This window comes from Meriones unguiculatus, chromosome 17 (genome assembly GCF_030254825.1).
Source record: "Meriones unguiculatus strain TT.TT164.6M chromosome 17, Bangor_MerUng_6.1, whole genome shotgun sequence".
Taxonomy (NCBI): Eukaryota; Metazoa; Chordata; class Mammalia; order Rodentia; family Muridae; genus Meriones; species Meriones unguiculatus.
The window spans coordinates 11515910-11532569 of NC_083364.1; the positions used below are offsets into that span (position 1 = coordinate 11515910).

At 40.6% G+C, this 16660-nt stretch overlaps 1 pseudogene; it reads right to left on the reverse strand.

The window, feature by feature from the left end:
- Nucleotides 1–6732: 6732 nt before the first annotated feature.
- LOC132648623 (ribitol-5-phosphate xylosyltransferase 1-like) lies at nt 6733–16442 on the reverse strand (annotated as a pseudogene).
- Between the last annotated feature and the right edge of the window lie 218 nt (nt 16443–16660).

The following is a 16660-nucleotide window of genomic DNA, read 5'->3' on the forward strand; positions in this document are numbered from 1 at the left end:
TAGCGCCCCCTGGCGGCCACTGCGAGGCAGCTGCTCTGAGCTCTTTCCCAGGTGAGGCTAAGGACTGCAGGTACTGGGTGTGGAAGAGCCTTGAACAAGTTCTGAGTGTAAAGACTGAGGTTAGGACAGCCGCGGCTGCACAGAGAAACCCTGTCGGGACAGAAACAACAACAACAGAAGATACGTGTGCCCACCGAAAGTTAGAAACTATCCGGCCTGCACAGCGCATGCTCACAAGCACGCGGCTTTGGAGATTTATCTGTGACTGAGGTCGACGCTGGATTGAATTTTGCTGTTCTTGTTCACAAGTTTTAGCTAACTGGCAGTGGACTGCTTCCGGTGCTTTTCGGCCTTTCGTTCTGGACTGCTTGTTTGCATTAGTTATTTCTGAAAGGAAGGCCACCAGTTGCCTGTCTCAGAGTGAATCTCCGGTTGCCTTCCGGTACTGTGTGCTACTACAGAAGCGTCGCAGTGTGTTGCTGTTCATGGGACCCGAGCAATCCAGGAGAAGTAAGAAACGCGCCGGAGGCATCTCAAGATACTTCCCAGCCTGGAAGTAAAGACATCTATTTTATTCTCGGGAGAGGAGTAACTAATGCTAGATGTGCATTGTAAACCCGGGACTCCTTGAAGCCTCACCCTGCTGAGGGCTGTACTAAACTGTTTATTCCAAAAATATATATATATATTTATATATATTTTAAATAAACAAATATTTATATATAAATAAAAATATATTTTATATATTATATATATAAATATATATATTCTTAAGCTATTTTTAAGATGTTTTCTTTGTATATATTAAGCTGAAATTTAATATGTCATGTTAATATTTATATTCTGTCACCTTAGCCCCACTATTGGTATAGACTTAATATATTTAGTGTGAATATTGCCAACTACATGATAATCTATTTTTATACAGGAAACTTTAATTTTTTATTAGCAGTAAATCTTACATTTGTGTTGTTATTCAATAAAGTTTTTATTTAATAAAGTTTGGAGTTTTTTGAACATACTTTGCAAGATCCTGTGCCTGCTGTTCCTTGCATGGTGTAGTGAGGTTGTCCCAGAGAACTGGAAAGCAGATGTCCGAGACAAGATCCAACAGTGTAAGCTGGAACCTGTTCATACATCTGCATGCTGAGATTGCTCTCCTTCCAAACCTCTGACGTGAAGACAGGGCACTTTAGCCAAGACCTGTCCTCATCCTGGGAGAAGCTCAATATCGCAGCCAGGGCTGCCTTGAAAAACCAAACAGAACAACCAAAAAAAAAAAAATATATATGTGATATCAAGACTTCAAAAATTCAAAGTTTTAACATAGTAATCAATGGAGTTCTGATACCTAAAATTACTTCTCATCATGTTAAAACCACCTCTGTCCAGACCTCTGGACAAAGAAAAGAATGTTGATGTTTTTAACCCCAGATAATTTTTTTTAATCCCCAAGCTTTTATTATGACTTAAAAGTAGAAGGCTCCAGAAGTTCATCTTTTGTAACTTCAAAGAATTAATGTGAGCCTCACTGGGTTTGCAACTTGGATCTATCTACCTGTCACAGGTCAATTGAACTCCAATCAACAGACTAAGATTCCCCAACTCTTGCCTGTTCCTGATGGAATATGTGTGTGTGTGTGTTTGAGGGGTGCTCCAAATGTAAGAGTTTCCTTTAAGTTCCTTAACTTTAGCTTCTGTCCCTAGTCTGAATATGTCTCAGCAGATTTCCACTCACCTGACAGTCACCACCCAGGAACCAGAATCAGACAATAAAGCACTTCAAAAGTGATCTACAGCACCCAAGCCCCAGGCAGTCCTACAAAAGTGGAGAGCCTGGGCTTGCTAGGTGATGTGCTCCAGTCCAGCTGCTGTGATTGCTTCCAGTCTTTTACCTTGATCAGGAAACCAGATGCTTCTGATGAGTGCCCCATTTCCTGAATGAATCCCCTCCCAGGCTTTGGTTAACATTCCAGGCTTCCTGGGCCCCTACAATGGCATCCTAATTTCAGTTGAGGCCCATTTACAAAATCATCTATGTCACCCCTTATCCTCAACAAAAGACTGAAAAGGTTCAGTCCAAAGGAAACTCTCTGGCAATGAAGACAAATGGCTACTTGGAGTGCCTACCCAACAAACCAGGCTGGCTCATACTGACCTCCAGGCTCCCTTGTTAGAAAAAAAAAAAAAAGGTACCTGTAAAACAACTAGATCAAGATCCATCAGCAGGTTGATCCATTAGCTGAAGCAGTTTTGCAACACGATAACATGATAGAGCACTCACCATACTCTGTGCAGAACAAGGATGTGATTGTGTGGCTGTAAGAGAAAACGTTGTTCTATGCAAACCACTCAGCAATCATTAGAGATTCCTGTACTCTCAGGAAAACAAAAACAAAAACAAGCAAACAAACAAACCCCTACACTGCAGACAGAAAAATGACCCAAAACAGGGGAAGCCCATGGTTGCCATTCTCATTTCTTTGATTTTCCGGGTGATAACTCTGTCTTCAGCTATTGCAGAACACCAGACACTTCTGCTTCTGCTGATCATTGCTGGATTATGCATCATAAATGTCTTAACTAGATACAGAAATTTTGGTCTGGGTGCCAGTATACTGATGTTTATTAAATCCCAATGTGAACAGGTGTTAGGCCCACCGAGATCCCAATTACCAGAGAGACAGATCAAGGTAACTTGGAGATGGATTGCCTCAATCAGAAGAGGTTTATTCAGGCCAGTGAGTGATGGGGCTGCTTTGCAAGTCATCAGGGAACAGTGCCGAGAGACAAAGGCATGGGGTTTTTAAAGGAAAAAGAAAGGGAGGCGTGGGGGTTGCAAGCTTGGCAGTACAGGATTGGGTGAATGGGCTTATGGGTAGTTGACTTTAAATATCATTGGTTCGTTTTAGGCACCCACGTCCAGTCAGGCCTGCCCCCGACATCTGGTGGATATCTGATCTTCAAGTTACACCCAGAATGTCCTGGATGGGGGAGCTGTGGCCCTCTGGACTGGTTGCCAGGCACCCTATCTCATACTGCAGGCCTGGACATTCTTCTGCAGCAGGGTGGGTCTTGTCCCCATTCACCCACTTCTCCTTTTGTCCGTGTCCTTCTGCTTTATGGAAGACTACCAGGAGAACTTAGTTTAATTAATATGGGGTATAGAATTCATAAAGAAACCTGTAAATCTAGCCTGTACCTTTCAAAGATACTCAGCACAGGGTCAAGAACTTGACTCAGGATACAACTTAAGTGGGGGATGGAAGTGATGGTGAACATTATGTTTCAAGTTGCTGTGCTTAAGAGAACTATAAAACAAAAAGTGTGTCTAGCCTGTAAGTCCTACTTGTCCAAGGACAGAGGAGGTCTCAGAATGCTAGGCGTTGTTCTTGTGATTGCCTGGTCTTGTTCATGGAGGATACAGACAGTATGTGGTCATTCCTGTGGACAAGCTTGCTTGCCCTTGACTGCACCTAGATGGAGGTGTCTGAGGACATGAAGGCAGGAAGTCTGCCAGTGTTCCAGCCTCTAGGTGCACAAAGCCAGGATGGACACAGCCTTTGAGCCTTTATAAACGCATGAGTAATGTACCTTGGGACTGCATCTTGAGAGCACTCTCAGGCACAGTCTTCACACCGTGGGTATCTGGTGCTAGCATCTGAATGAAGTCTCTTCTTTGTTAAAATTTTAATAAATAGATAAACAAATAAAAACATTTTATTTTCTGAAAGTAAGGAGATCTGTCTTTTTGGAAGTTGAGTGAAGTATTTCCAAACGTACATTTTCAACACAGGTATCTTTTAATATAAGTCTCAGCCATATTTTAAGTGCTGTACCAAACTGTTTATTCGAAAAAGAGTACTCAACTTAAAGCTACTTTAACATTTTTGGTACAGATTAAACTGAAATTAATTTGTTATTCATTAAGAGTATTATTCCCCTTCACATCCTCACTGTGATTTAGTATTTAGCCTCAATAGTTCCAGTTTCATAATAATTGGTTTTACATGTAATAGTTTAACCTTTTCTGTTCATTGCATAATTTATAATGGTATTATGAAGTCTTTATTTTACAAAGTCCAGAGATTTCCAGAACATACTTTATAAGATTATGCTCCCACTGCTGCTTTTATGATGCATTCAAGATTTTCTGACACAACCTAGGGAGCAGATAGCTAGGGGATAACCCATCAGCATTCCTGTCATTCAAGCATCCTACATCAAGTTCTCATTACAGCACTTAAGGGCTTTGTTGCCTGAAGTTCTCCAATCTTCCACATTTCTTCTGCAACTCACTTCCAAAGTATTAAGAATCACATGGTCAGGGTATTGTAACAACAGCCCAACTCCCAGTACTGATTTTCCGTATTAGTTCCTTTTCTTGTTTACTATGAAAAAATATTTTGACAAAGCAAGGAGAGAGTTCATACTGTCATCCACAATTCAAGGGTACAGTTGATATATATAGGAAGACCTAGTTGGTAGCTGGAGCTCAAGCAGTTGGTCACATTGTCAACTGGGACCAGAATAAGTTCCTATGCAAAGAGGTTTAGTGCCTGCGTCCATTTTTTGACTAACCTGTAGCCCCCGTTCCATTTTTAATTGGATTATTTGCTTTTTTTGTTATCTAGTTTCTAGAGTTCTTTACATAGTTTGGATATTAGTCCTCCATCAGGTGTGGAGTTGGTAAAAATATTTTTGCATTCTGTAGGGTGCTACTTTAATTGATAGTGTCCTTTGTATTACAGAAGGTTTACAGTTCCATAAGGTTCCATTTATCCTAGTGCCTGTGCGATTGGTGTTCTGTTCAGAAATTCATCTCCTGTGCCAGTAAGTACAGAGCTGTTGCCTGCTTTTTCTTCTATCTGGTTCAGTGTATCTGTTTTATGTTGACTGAACACAGCTGTATCTGTTGGTCTGGACAAGTTTTGAAAGGTATTTACTTGAATAATAGTACTATTGAACTTTTAGCATGATTTCAGCAGAACCTGTTCTAAAAGATTTCAGATCACCTTTTAAATTTCCTCAAGCTCCCCCAAAGCATCTATATTGCCTGTTTCCCTCCTTTTATCACAAATTCAATTCTGCAAAAAGGGATAGACTTGACACTCTTACAGATAAACACTGAAAATCCTTTCTTTCTTTTTTCATCCTGAGATCCAAGGTAATTGGCTGCTGGACTGATGGGACACATAGCAATCACCAGCTAAGATAGTGTCATCAAACCATCTTCTGTAAGACAGCAAGCAGCAGTAAGCTAACAGCTCCAGAAACATGACCTGGTGCCTCAGGTATTGCCAAGTTGACAACTGTTGGCTCCTAACCTTCCATGTTTACACTATCCTGCCATCTTCCTAGGATGAACACTCACCGTCCTGAACTCTAGTCACAGCATGGAGTCTGTTCTAAAGGCTGTGGAGCCATTAGAAGGGGACTGGCTGGCAAAGCAGGTCCTGTGAGATTTTTACACACCTCTCTGTAGTCTGGCGTTCTTCTACCTGGTCAGCCATGATGCAAATAGTTGATGCCTGACAGTTCTGCTAGCCTGGATACATCCATTCTTGCCTCCTTTCTGGCCTTGGTACCCTGCAGATGTCACAAACTATGAGCCAAAATAAACTTTTCCCACTTGTTCCTGCTGGCTGTCTTGTTACTATGTTAAGGACACAAATGCTTTTCATACTGAGAAGAGAGTATGACCAGTTAGTTGGCTTGAGCAAAATCCTCATGGAAACAAGTTTTTAATATTTTTTTTTTCTGACTGCAATAACCAGTGTTTTAACATATAATGCTGTTTCCCTAAAGCTTGCAATTTCTAATATTGGTACATAAAATAGAACGTGTTATCAAGTGCAATGTTTTGGGACTATATATTTAGTGTACTAGCCACAACTTGCTAATTCACATACAAATCACCTCAGAGTTGATACAGTTTGTGAAAGCACGTAACACCCACTCAGGCACCTTTCAATTATATTAAAATAATTTCCATGTTGTATAGAAGAGCCATTAAGTTCATTGATGCTATCTAACCTTGCAGCCATTGTTCAGCATATATCCTGCTACTGACATGACCAGATGTCAGCCCTAGTAAATAGTACTCTATCAGTTAGTTCTTTATTTTATGTGTCATATGCACTTGTGTGCATGGAAGACAGAAGAACATGTCAGGACCTACTGAGCAATACTTACAGATGGCTGAGTGTGTGCCATGCATGCTGGGCACTGAACTCAGGCTATATGCAAGGATAGTGAGCACTTTCAAACACCGAGCCAGCACTCCAGCCCCTAAAGTGGGTTAAAGTCAGTGAACATGGTCAGTAAATGCTGGCTTCTTGATCTCGGTAGAACTGAACCTGTGTCACCTGTCTACCTATCCATCCACCCACCAATCTATCTATCCACCTAATTGATGTGTTTGTGTGTGCACGCTGGTGGGGTGGTTACATGACAGCCCATGAGACTCACTTCTCTCCTACCATGTGGTTTCTGGGGGACTGCACTTAGGTCATCAGGCTTGGCAATAAGCACCTTTAACCACTTAAGTATCTTGCCAGGTCAGCCTCAGTAAAATATCGCCATTTCTTTGATCTTGTATACAGCAGTAGCCAAAAAGGAGAACATTTGGTCCCTTCTGTGAAACTGAGTTGATGGAGCCGCCTTATCAAGTGCTGTACATATTCACACTTACGAACACACACTTACAACTAGGTATGATTAACCTTTATTATTCATAAAAAATGAGCTTTTTAAAATATTAGTAAATTTCCACTTTAGTTCTGTTTTGAAGTGTTGGTACCAGTGAAGTAACATTTTTCTTCTTTGAATCTTTTCTTGTAAAGTTACAGTCTTCTCCTTTTCTAAAATGGCAGGAAGCTCCTTCCAGTCCTTGATGAAGATAAAGGGGGCACCCATGGCCTTGAGTAACTGCAGAGGAGTGCTGTGGTGACTGGACATGTTTCCACAGTGGCCAGCTGTCATCATATCTTCTACCACTGGAATGGAGCCAAACGAGCAGGCCTCATATATTCTGTAACACTCTGTGTTCACTCTTACAGGACACAAAGTGAGGTCACTCTGAAGCAAAGCATCTTGGTAATTCTTAAGACTTTCATTTGTCTCCTGAGGCTGCCACCTAGGAAATTAAACAAACAACAAAGAAATCCCTGTAAAGTTTTACTTTCCTATGTCATCTTTTTTGAAGCAAATCTTTTAATGTCAGTTATCAAAAATGTGAACACATCATAGAGATGATAAATATGAGAGGCATTGAAAATGTTGGACCAAACACATTTCTTAAAACTTCTTTAAGGCTTGGGGGTGTGGGTATAGCCCAGCTGCTAGAACTCAGACCTAGTATTGATCATCATCTATCCATAAACTGGGTATATAATTCCCTAATTCTACAAGTTGGGAGGCATAGGAAGAATCAGGAGTTTAACATCATCCTGGGCTAAATACCGAGTTTGAGGCCAGCCTGTGCTATGTAAGACTGCCTAAAACAAGTTTTTTGTTTTGAACATTTGACAATAATCTGAACATTTTATTGCTGTATATTTAAAAATATCCGGTGATCAATCTTCAAATGGGTGTATTCATTCAATGCGTAATTCCCGAGTGTTGAGTTCTCTTGTCTTACTCTGATGCAGCTGTGCTGTATCCAGTGGTGGGCATTAGGTCTTTGAGTTAAGTCAGGACATTTTCTAGAAAGTCTGAAGCCCTGTGAGGAAAAGCACAGAGGGGCTTCTGGAGTGACAGGGCTGCATTTTCGTATGGGTGATTACTGAATGTTTCACTGCCAAGGGCTCAGAATCAAGAGCTGTATGTGAACAGGCAGGCTAGTTTAGACGTGGGGAAGAGTAGAGAATAAACAAAGATGAAGGTCATGCTTGTGCTTGTTATGCCCAAGAACTGGTCGGGAGGCCAGCAAGTTGGAAATAGAGGAACTGAGGTGAGCAGTCAAAAACCACAAAGTCTGCTCACAGAAGACTCACCTGTAGTGTTCTGATGAGGGAACGACATAAGCAATAAACATTTTAACATTCAATCTGGCTGTGGTCTTGAGAATGGAATGAATATATAGGCCACATACATGCAGAAGCTGGGCCTGGCATTCTTTTCCATTTGTATTCTCTTAGTGAAATAAGCTCCAATCTCTAAAGGGAGACTGAAGAGGCGTCAAGAGGTTAGGACAGAATGGTCTAGAAGCAGCAGAAGCAGAGGGTACTACCTGACCTCTAACTCAGCTCAACCAGAACCATTTTATTAGTCCTTTTCCTCCAGTAAGACTTTCCTTTCTCATACAACCTCTCACTCACCAGCCCTTCAGCTGCTGTGTAAGCACCCCCCGTGCCTTATGTCCTTTGCTTTGGCTCCCCTCTCTAAATGGACCCTGCTGACTCCTGTGCCCTCTTCAGGCCTGTATATAATGTAGCCCTCCACCTGGTGCTCTCTTTCGCTCCTTGAAAACAAATGTTCTACCCTCCACCTCAGTCCTCTCTGTGGCCTTCTTGTCTTTAATTCTCTTCTTACAAGGCATTACCATCTCCTGACACACACTGTTTTACTTGTCTCCACCAACAAGTGGCATGAGGGCACTGTTTTTGTTTTGTTTTCACTGTTATTAAGAGTAAGATGGTTTCTGGCATTTGGCAGTTGTTTGGTAACTCAGAGTAAATGAATTTAATACAATTACATTAACAGTAATTGTGTTAAATTCATTGTAATTAGTGATATCCATCTAGAAGGCAATTTCTGTCACAATTAAAAAATAAATTTCTAGATCTAGAAGCATATGTTTTAGGCATCCATTCCCTGGCCACTCAGCTTTATACTCCATGTGTTTATTTAATAGCAAAAGAAATTATTGCAAAATGACTTTCAATTACTCCATCAATACTTGCTTCCTGAGTATAATGGGAAAGACTGGAGAAAAGCCAGTTTCCTAAGTTTTAGTTACTGCTGTACCTTCAGACAGGAGGCTGGAATAAGCAGTTACCATTGTTTCTCTGGAAACCTATTCGTACACAAGGTTACATTCGGATTGGAGAGCAACAGGAAGGAACCATGCAAACATTGAACTTACTGCTCTCTTGCAGAAACCCAACAAAGTTTATCACCTCCATCTTGTTTCAAAATGTTCATCAGTGCTTGTCTTGATGAGTTTTCATAGACAGTTCCTAAAAAATTACAGATGTAGGGCCTCTCATCATGCATCATCGACCTGTTTGCTTCAACCACGGGAAACTTTCTGTATCTATAAAAGCAAGTAATGAATTACTATATGGCAGGATGCCCCACAGCTTGGCTTGTTAAGCCATGTGTTAAGTTCAATGGTTTCTAAGCACATTGTACACCATAGACATAAACAGTCCTATTTGTCCACTGAAAAGAAAATATACTGTTATAATCATGAACTCTGAAAAGTTAATTTCAAAAAAATTCCAAAAATAAAACAATGAATAAAACCTGTGTTGGTATAACATTCTTTTGAAATGTATACACCTTACCCTTGTTTATTCAAATGCTGATATCTTCCCCCCCCCCATCTGTCTGGTTTCAATCCGGATATTGCCTTGTGATACTTATTTTAAGCATCCTGTCTCAACTGTGTGCAAACAGTCCAAAATAAAGAAATTAGACACAATGTTGAGCTGGGAGGAGCCAGAGGACAGGAAAGAGGGGAGGAGCCAGAGGGCAGTGGGAGGAGAGGAGAGCTAGGAGAGAGAGCTGGAGGAGAGATCTTGGAACTACATGGGGATGGACTGGATCAATATTTCACAAAAAGCATGTATAACGTGGGAAATCTAAATGTTAGGAAACCATGAGGGCTTGGAGGTTTAGGATGGAGTAGCTATTGCCCAGCACTGTGTTCTAGGTTAACTAAATAAACCCAGTCTCTGTGTGGTGATTTGGTTATACAGATGTTTAGGACTAACAGCAGTTTACGAGAAGATATATCAATCACCGCTTACAACAAACCTGTTATTATACAGAGGAGGCTCATTCCATGGGCACTGGTTTGCATATAAATGTGTGCCTGTAGTCTATGCTGTATACAAGATTATTATGGCATTTTGGGTCAAATAACTTTTTGTTTGAAAGAGTGCCATAGACTGCACCATGTTTAATAACATTCCTGGGCTCTACCCCCTTGACACCAGTTGTTATAATTCCCCCTCTTCAGTTGAGACAACCAAAAGGTTTCCGGATGCTACCCAATATCTCCTCATCGGGAACAGGGTGAGGCTGGCAACACCAGAATTACTATGCTTCTGTCTTCTATTAGGTGAGTAGGTGATGTCATACAATGTGGATAAAGTATAAATATTTCTACAAATACAGACTCTTTTCAATAAATAGATTTTTCTGAAGGTTGGGTGTACTTACAAAGTTTTTGAAATTTTAAGGCTGGTCCCAGCCTAAACCTGTTCGCCTGGAATGTTTTCCATGTAGGGGTGGGAATACCTGTCCCTGGCATTTCTCTAGTGACATCTGTACAGCTAAAGCAGTCTGAATCTACAAATGGTGGTAACCAGTGACATAATAACGAATGTCGGATTTAATTCTATCAGTGAGATGATTCATTTCCTACACAAATATGTGAGTACCTACAGTGTATAAGCATTATTTTAAAATTTACTTTTTTTAAATTTATGTGTATATTAGTATATTTGTCTGCCTGCTTATCTCCATGTGTAGCCAAGCGCCCACAGAGTTCAGAACAGGGATTCAGAGCCTTGGAACTGTAATCACACATGGCTATGAGACACAGCATGTGGGTGCTTAGAAATGAATCTGAGTTTCCTATATGAGCAGTAATTGTTCTTAACTGCTGAGCCACCTCTATAGCCCATTTCTACAGAACTATTTTAAATCAGGGAAGAAAACTCCTGACCTCAGAACGTTTATATACTACTGAGAGCCTATCTCTTACTATTAAAAATCTATCCACAGAAAGTTTAAATAATGTTTTCCATTTTTTTAAACTGGAGGATGATTATATATTGAGGACCCTAAATATCATTTAATTAACCTCTGCTTTTACACTTGAGATTAACATCAAGTCAGCCAATCACAAACCCAAGGGAAGTCTATACAGTATATAAAAATATTGCCACAACAGTATTTGTTTTCAGTAGAATTATGGCTCTGTCTTTGTTCATTCTCTGCTAAACATCTCTTCAGGACACTACTAAGCTTAAAATTTTATCCTATATCTATTTTTAGAACAAACAAGTAGTCTTCAGTTCTCCTCAGAAGATGGTAAAATACAACAAAGCAGTTACTATTGCCACTGAGGCTCCAGGTTACTCTTTTGGATGGTAGGAAAGATAGGCATGCCTCATCACCAGTGAGCTTACTGCCATTTAAAACACCATCTTCCCTGTTCTGTTCAGAACACCCGAGGGATGCCTTTCTTATTTTGTACTTACGTTGCTACACCTAAAGGCCACTGGAAAACATCTGCGCCATTAATCCAAGGGCTGTCGTATGTTATGAAAAGCAGGTCCACAAAGCCTCCATTTCTTTTGAGGAACTGCATTATCCAGTCATTGTCACAGTATTCATTTCCAAGCAAGACAACAGCCAGATGCTGCAGTTTCTGGGTTTGCATTAAATTCTGTGCATACAGTAACCACTGGGTGGCATGGGTGATCTTTGCTTTTTTTCTTCCATTTAACACAAGGACCACATTGTCCACGTCTATGGAGAAGTACCCTGGAACCACACCGGGGCCAGTGATGAAGCTGTCGAAAACAACACACCACAAGCAAGAGATAAACAAAACTGAACAAAGGAATTTCAATAATTTTATATAAAATCTAGAATAAGATTTAATTAATATTCTCTTGGAAGTGCAATTTGTATAATGCAAGTTCTTCTGAGCAAGTGGGACAGAATAATAGAAAGCTTTGGATGTAGAAATTCAGCTAGTATATGAGAGTGGACTCTCATTTCTTCACTGAAGGCAAGGCATTAAGATACAATGTAAAGGAAAGCATCAAGCTTCAGGAGATTCTTAACATAATTCAAAGGATTTGTGTGCATGTTTGCCAAGGTGTGCTTGTGACAGCCAGAGGACAACTTGGAGGAGTTGGTTCTCTCCTTCCACCATGCAGACCTTGGGGTTGAATTCAGGTTGTCTGAGTTAAGGGCAACCACTTTTACCCGGCAACTCATCTTCAGAACGGTTGTGTGGACAACCGTTCTGAAATTCTGGATGAGGATCAACGGAGAGTACTTGGGGAGGAAAATGAAGGAGAGAGAGGCAGCACCTGACAGAACATGGTCTGAGAAGAGAAGGATGGAATGCACAGAACATCCTGGAGTAGGGAGATCACCTCCCAGAGAGCTCAGGGTGAGGGAAGGCCCAAGAGAAGAAGGGGTAAAGATGCCTGAGCATCTAGTTAAGGGAGAGAATTATGGATGCCCTCACTCTCGGTGTGCTAGGAATAAGAATGTGCGCCCCACTCCCTGTCCATGTGGCGCCCCACTCCCTGTCCATGAGCCAAGCCCAGATGTGTGCATGTTCAGTAAGAGTTCTACCAACTGAGCTGTATTTCCAACCCTTAGCTACTACACTTAAAACAGGAAAATTTCCTACTATACACTAACATTATAAAAATAAGGCTTGTGTATGAGTAGTATAATGTTCAGAGTGAGTGCTATGTTCTAATTATCTAAGGTTATTACTGATAATCCATTAACTGAAAATAATCATGTACAGAATTCTAATTTGCTCTTGTGGGTTACTTAGCATATGTGTAAGCATCAGAACTTACAATGTTCAATATATTTTTCTACTGTTTGCCTCAACTGAAAAATGTCTTCAGAGTAAGCACTTCCATATAGAGAGCCCAGAGAAATCATTTGAGTCTGAAACAACTGTGCAAACAGTGTAGTTTTGGAATTCTCTTAAGTTAGTAGCAGTGTAACTTCATTGAGACTACAACTTGCGATTCTATAAGACTTCATCAATTTTGGATACATTATCTACTACTTTTCATTGTTTAATAAGGTATTTTAAAAATCTGTCACAGAACTTGACTACAAAGTTCTCTAAGAGGAAATAACACGGTTTCTTCCATGATGACATAAAATCTTGCATACAAACCTCAGAAAGGCAAACTGGGCTTAGCCTTTCTTGGTGGTAGTTAATGATGTTTTGCTTTAATCCCTTTTCTATCACTGTGGTAATACCAAGTAATCATAAGCTTAGGGTGACAGGCATGACTGTGCCTTCAGTGAAGAAATGAGAGTCTCACATATTCCACTCTATATACTAGTTCAATTCCAGAAACGTCTCTGCAATGTTAGTCCACTGACATGTTCACTGCTCAACTACAAACACAGAAAGCAATTTATGCATGCAATAGACATTCACTTTTTTTTTGGACTGGCCATTGAACCCAAGGTGTTGCACATTCTATGACAGCCTTCCTACCACTAAGATCCACTTACTCTTTCAAGCAGTGAAATCTAACTAGTGTGAAGTTTAGGAGTATACATACAACCTACAATGAGATTAGAACAATGAGGCTAAATACCTGTTTACACTGCATGTATGATTCCTCTGAGAGAGTCAAGCAATGACAGGCCAGGGAGCTAGCTGAGTTGGTAAAGTGCTTGTGCCGTGAGCATGAGGACCTAAGGACAATTCTTGAACTAAGATAAAAGGCTGATTCATGATGGAGAGGCAGATCCCTGGTGCTCACTGTCCAGACAGTCTAGCCTAATCACTAAGCTTCTACGAGAAACCTGTTCTCAAAACCAGCTGGTAGCTGCAGGCTGCCGAGGTGTGTATGTGGGCACACATGTGAACATAAGGTTAAAGGGAGAAGTGGTGGGTCGTACAGAGAAGGAACTGGTGGGGAGGGAATGCAGGTTGGATTGGATCATGTATTCATGATCTAACATGTATTCATGTCCTCATGTCCTCTTGTACTAACATTATATAAAATATTTAATTGAACACAAAAAGGGACAAGTCGGGTTCAGTGATATGCACCTGTAATCCCAGCACTGAGGAAGCAGAGGCAGACAGATCGTTGTGAGTTTGAGGCTAGCCTGGTCTACAAAGCAAGTCCAGGGCAGCCAAGGCTACACAGAAAAACACTGTCTTGAAACAACAATAACAAAAACCAAGTAAACATGTAAAAACAACTAATATTTATTTCCGTTAAAAGCCAACTGGAAACAGTACCTTCATGATAAAACTATGTTTTTTCTAATTAAAATCATCTTAATTCTATTTGAAACTTAATAAATTATACAGTGATAAGTAAGTTAAATAAAAGTAAAACCCTTGAAAGTGTTGGCAATGCACTGGTTCTTTAGAATCTAAAAATCAAAACAGAAACAGTTTTGAATTTTGGAAAAAAAGGGAGCCTACATAGTTACGTAAATCATAGTAGATATGACATACAATGTTTTAATAAGTAAAAGTTGGACTCTGAGTATTTCCAGGTAACCTAGCTACAAAAGAAAAGAAAATCATGAAAGTAATGTTTACTTTCATCCTCTAAGGCATAGAACATTGTATTCATTTACCAGTCAAGTGTATGAAATGTAGGACATGAAGTTTTCCATATCATCAGCTAAAACCAAAACAGAAATAAGACTCCCCAGGATTTATTTACAGACTTTTAATTTCTTTCTTCTCTGCACTGGTTACTGAATCCGGGGCCTGGCACATGCCAGGCAACTCATCTGCCACTGAGGCAGGTCTCCAGCTTTCCCTCCAAAATTACCTTGAAATGTCTAATTTAATAAGAAAACATTTACTAAAGTGTAAGCAGGACCTATTTATTTATTTATTCATTCCCAGGATAGATTTCTGTATTCTTCCCAAGCTGAAGCATAAAGATATAAAATAGGTTTATAAAAGTATAAATATACTGTGCATACTATATGATAAAATATAGAGCATACTTATGAGAGTATATTCCCTCAGGTAGGTCCATGAGGCGTCACGCGGCAGGCAAGGTCAGTGTTGTCTAACAGTACCTGTACTGTGTTCTTTCTACAATCAACTGTCCTTCCCTCCATTGCGCAGTCACGTCCGGGGATCAAGAGTGCCTTCGAAAACATGTTCCCACAGATACAAACCTGGTAGTCAAAGAACAAAACCAGACACATCTGCTGTCTTAGCCTTTTTAGAATGTTAGGAAAATGTATGTTTTATTCTTTTCTCTTTTGACTCTGAGCTGCCACATTTCTCTCCATGGTCGGTTGCAGGCGGTGACCAAGACAATCCTCGGTCATGTGTGGCAGCTTACTGTATGCTTGTAGACTTCAGTGGCTGTAGTTGTAAAGATGACAGGACATTTTACTTATACTGAGGAACCCCAAATGTCACTAAACCCTGGCTACCCTTCATATTCTGAAGCAAAATGTATATTATGAACTAAATTACCATCATTATTAGAATTAATTTAGTATCGTGACTGGAGAGACTAAATGTCTTGTGTTGAAGCCACAAGTACACTAAAGCATTCAGTGTGTCAAGGGGATAGATATCACCTCCCCATTTGCTCAGAAGTCCTTGAAGGCATGATCCCCTCTGCAAGCTGACAGATACTTCATCCTGTCTCCTAAGGGCAACCACGATGCTTTGTTTTGTTACATGAGGTAACATTAATATGCAGGCCTACAACCTCTGAGAACCCATTGTCAGTTATTTTGAAAGATATTCTTTGGTCCATTTCCATTATGCCATGCTCTTAAAGCCACACTAACAACCAGTGTGAAAATGTGGGCCCTTGTATAAAACATCCAAATGTGTTAGGCTAAATAATGCCCTGCTTCTCCAGGTCATACCTTAATCTCTAGATCCTGTGACTATTGTCTTACACAGCAGAGTGTCTCAATGTGACCTAGCTGCTGACATGCAGAGCCTTCCAGAGACAGACTCCCGCCTTGAGGAAGGCAGAAGCTGTAAAGTTCGCAATCACTACACAGGCAGTTCGCTACAGCAGCCTCAGCAAACTGTGCTATGTGGGTAGAACACCTGGAAGGGAGGTGCCACTGTAACAAACAGTTACATGTGGAAGGGGCTTGGAAACTGGGAAATGGGGGGGGCTGGAAGAACTCTGAAGAGTAACGTTTTTTATTTTTATTTTTGTAAGCAAAGTCTACTTTAGATTGCCTGAAACAGACTGCAGAATAATTCAGATGCTCACAGTTCATTTAGTGAGCAAGACTCAGAAGAGAGCAAGGAACACAGTAGAGAAAACCTACATTGCCTTAAGAACAGACTCCCTGAAACTGACTTTGTTAAAGGAAATACACAATCTAGCAAATTCTACACCAGGACAGGATACAGTTTACACTGTCTTCTCATGCTTTTCCTCTTACACTGACTTACCAGTGACTGCTTTGCCCCAGATTTGTACACTGTGTTCGTGTTTCTCTTTTGTGGGTTTGTTTAATATTTGCAGATGATCTTCTGGGCTCCTCCAAGGGGCTTGGGTCACTTCTCCAGCCCCACCACCTGCAGCACACACAGCTTGTCTTCTAAGCTCCAGAAGGCTCCATTCCATTGCTGTTGCTCTTCTTGGTGGTCATCTTATGTTACTGCAACTGGGATGGACTTCCCCAATAGCCTCTCAAAGGCTCTCTGCATGGTCCCTTTAATCCTGGGCCTTCAACTGCT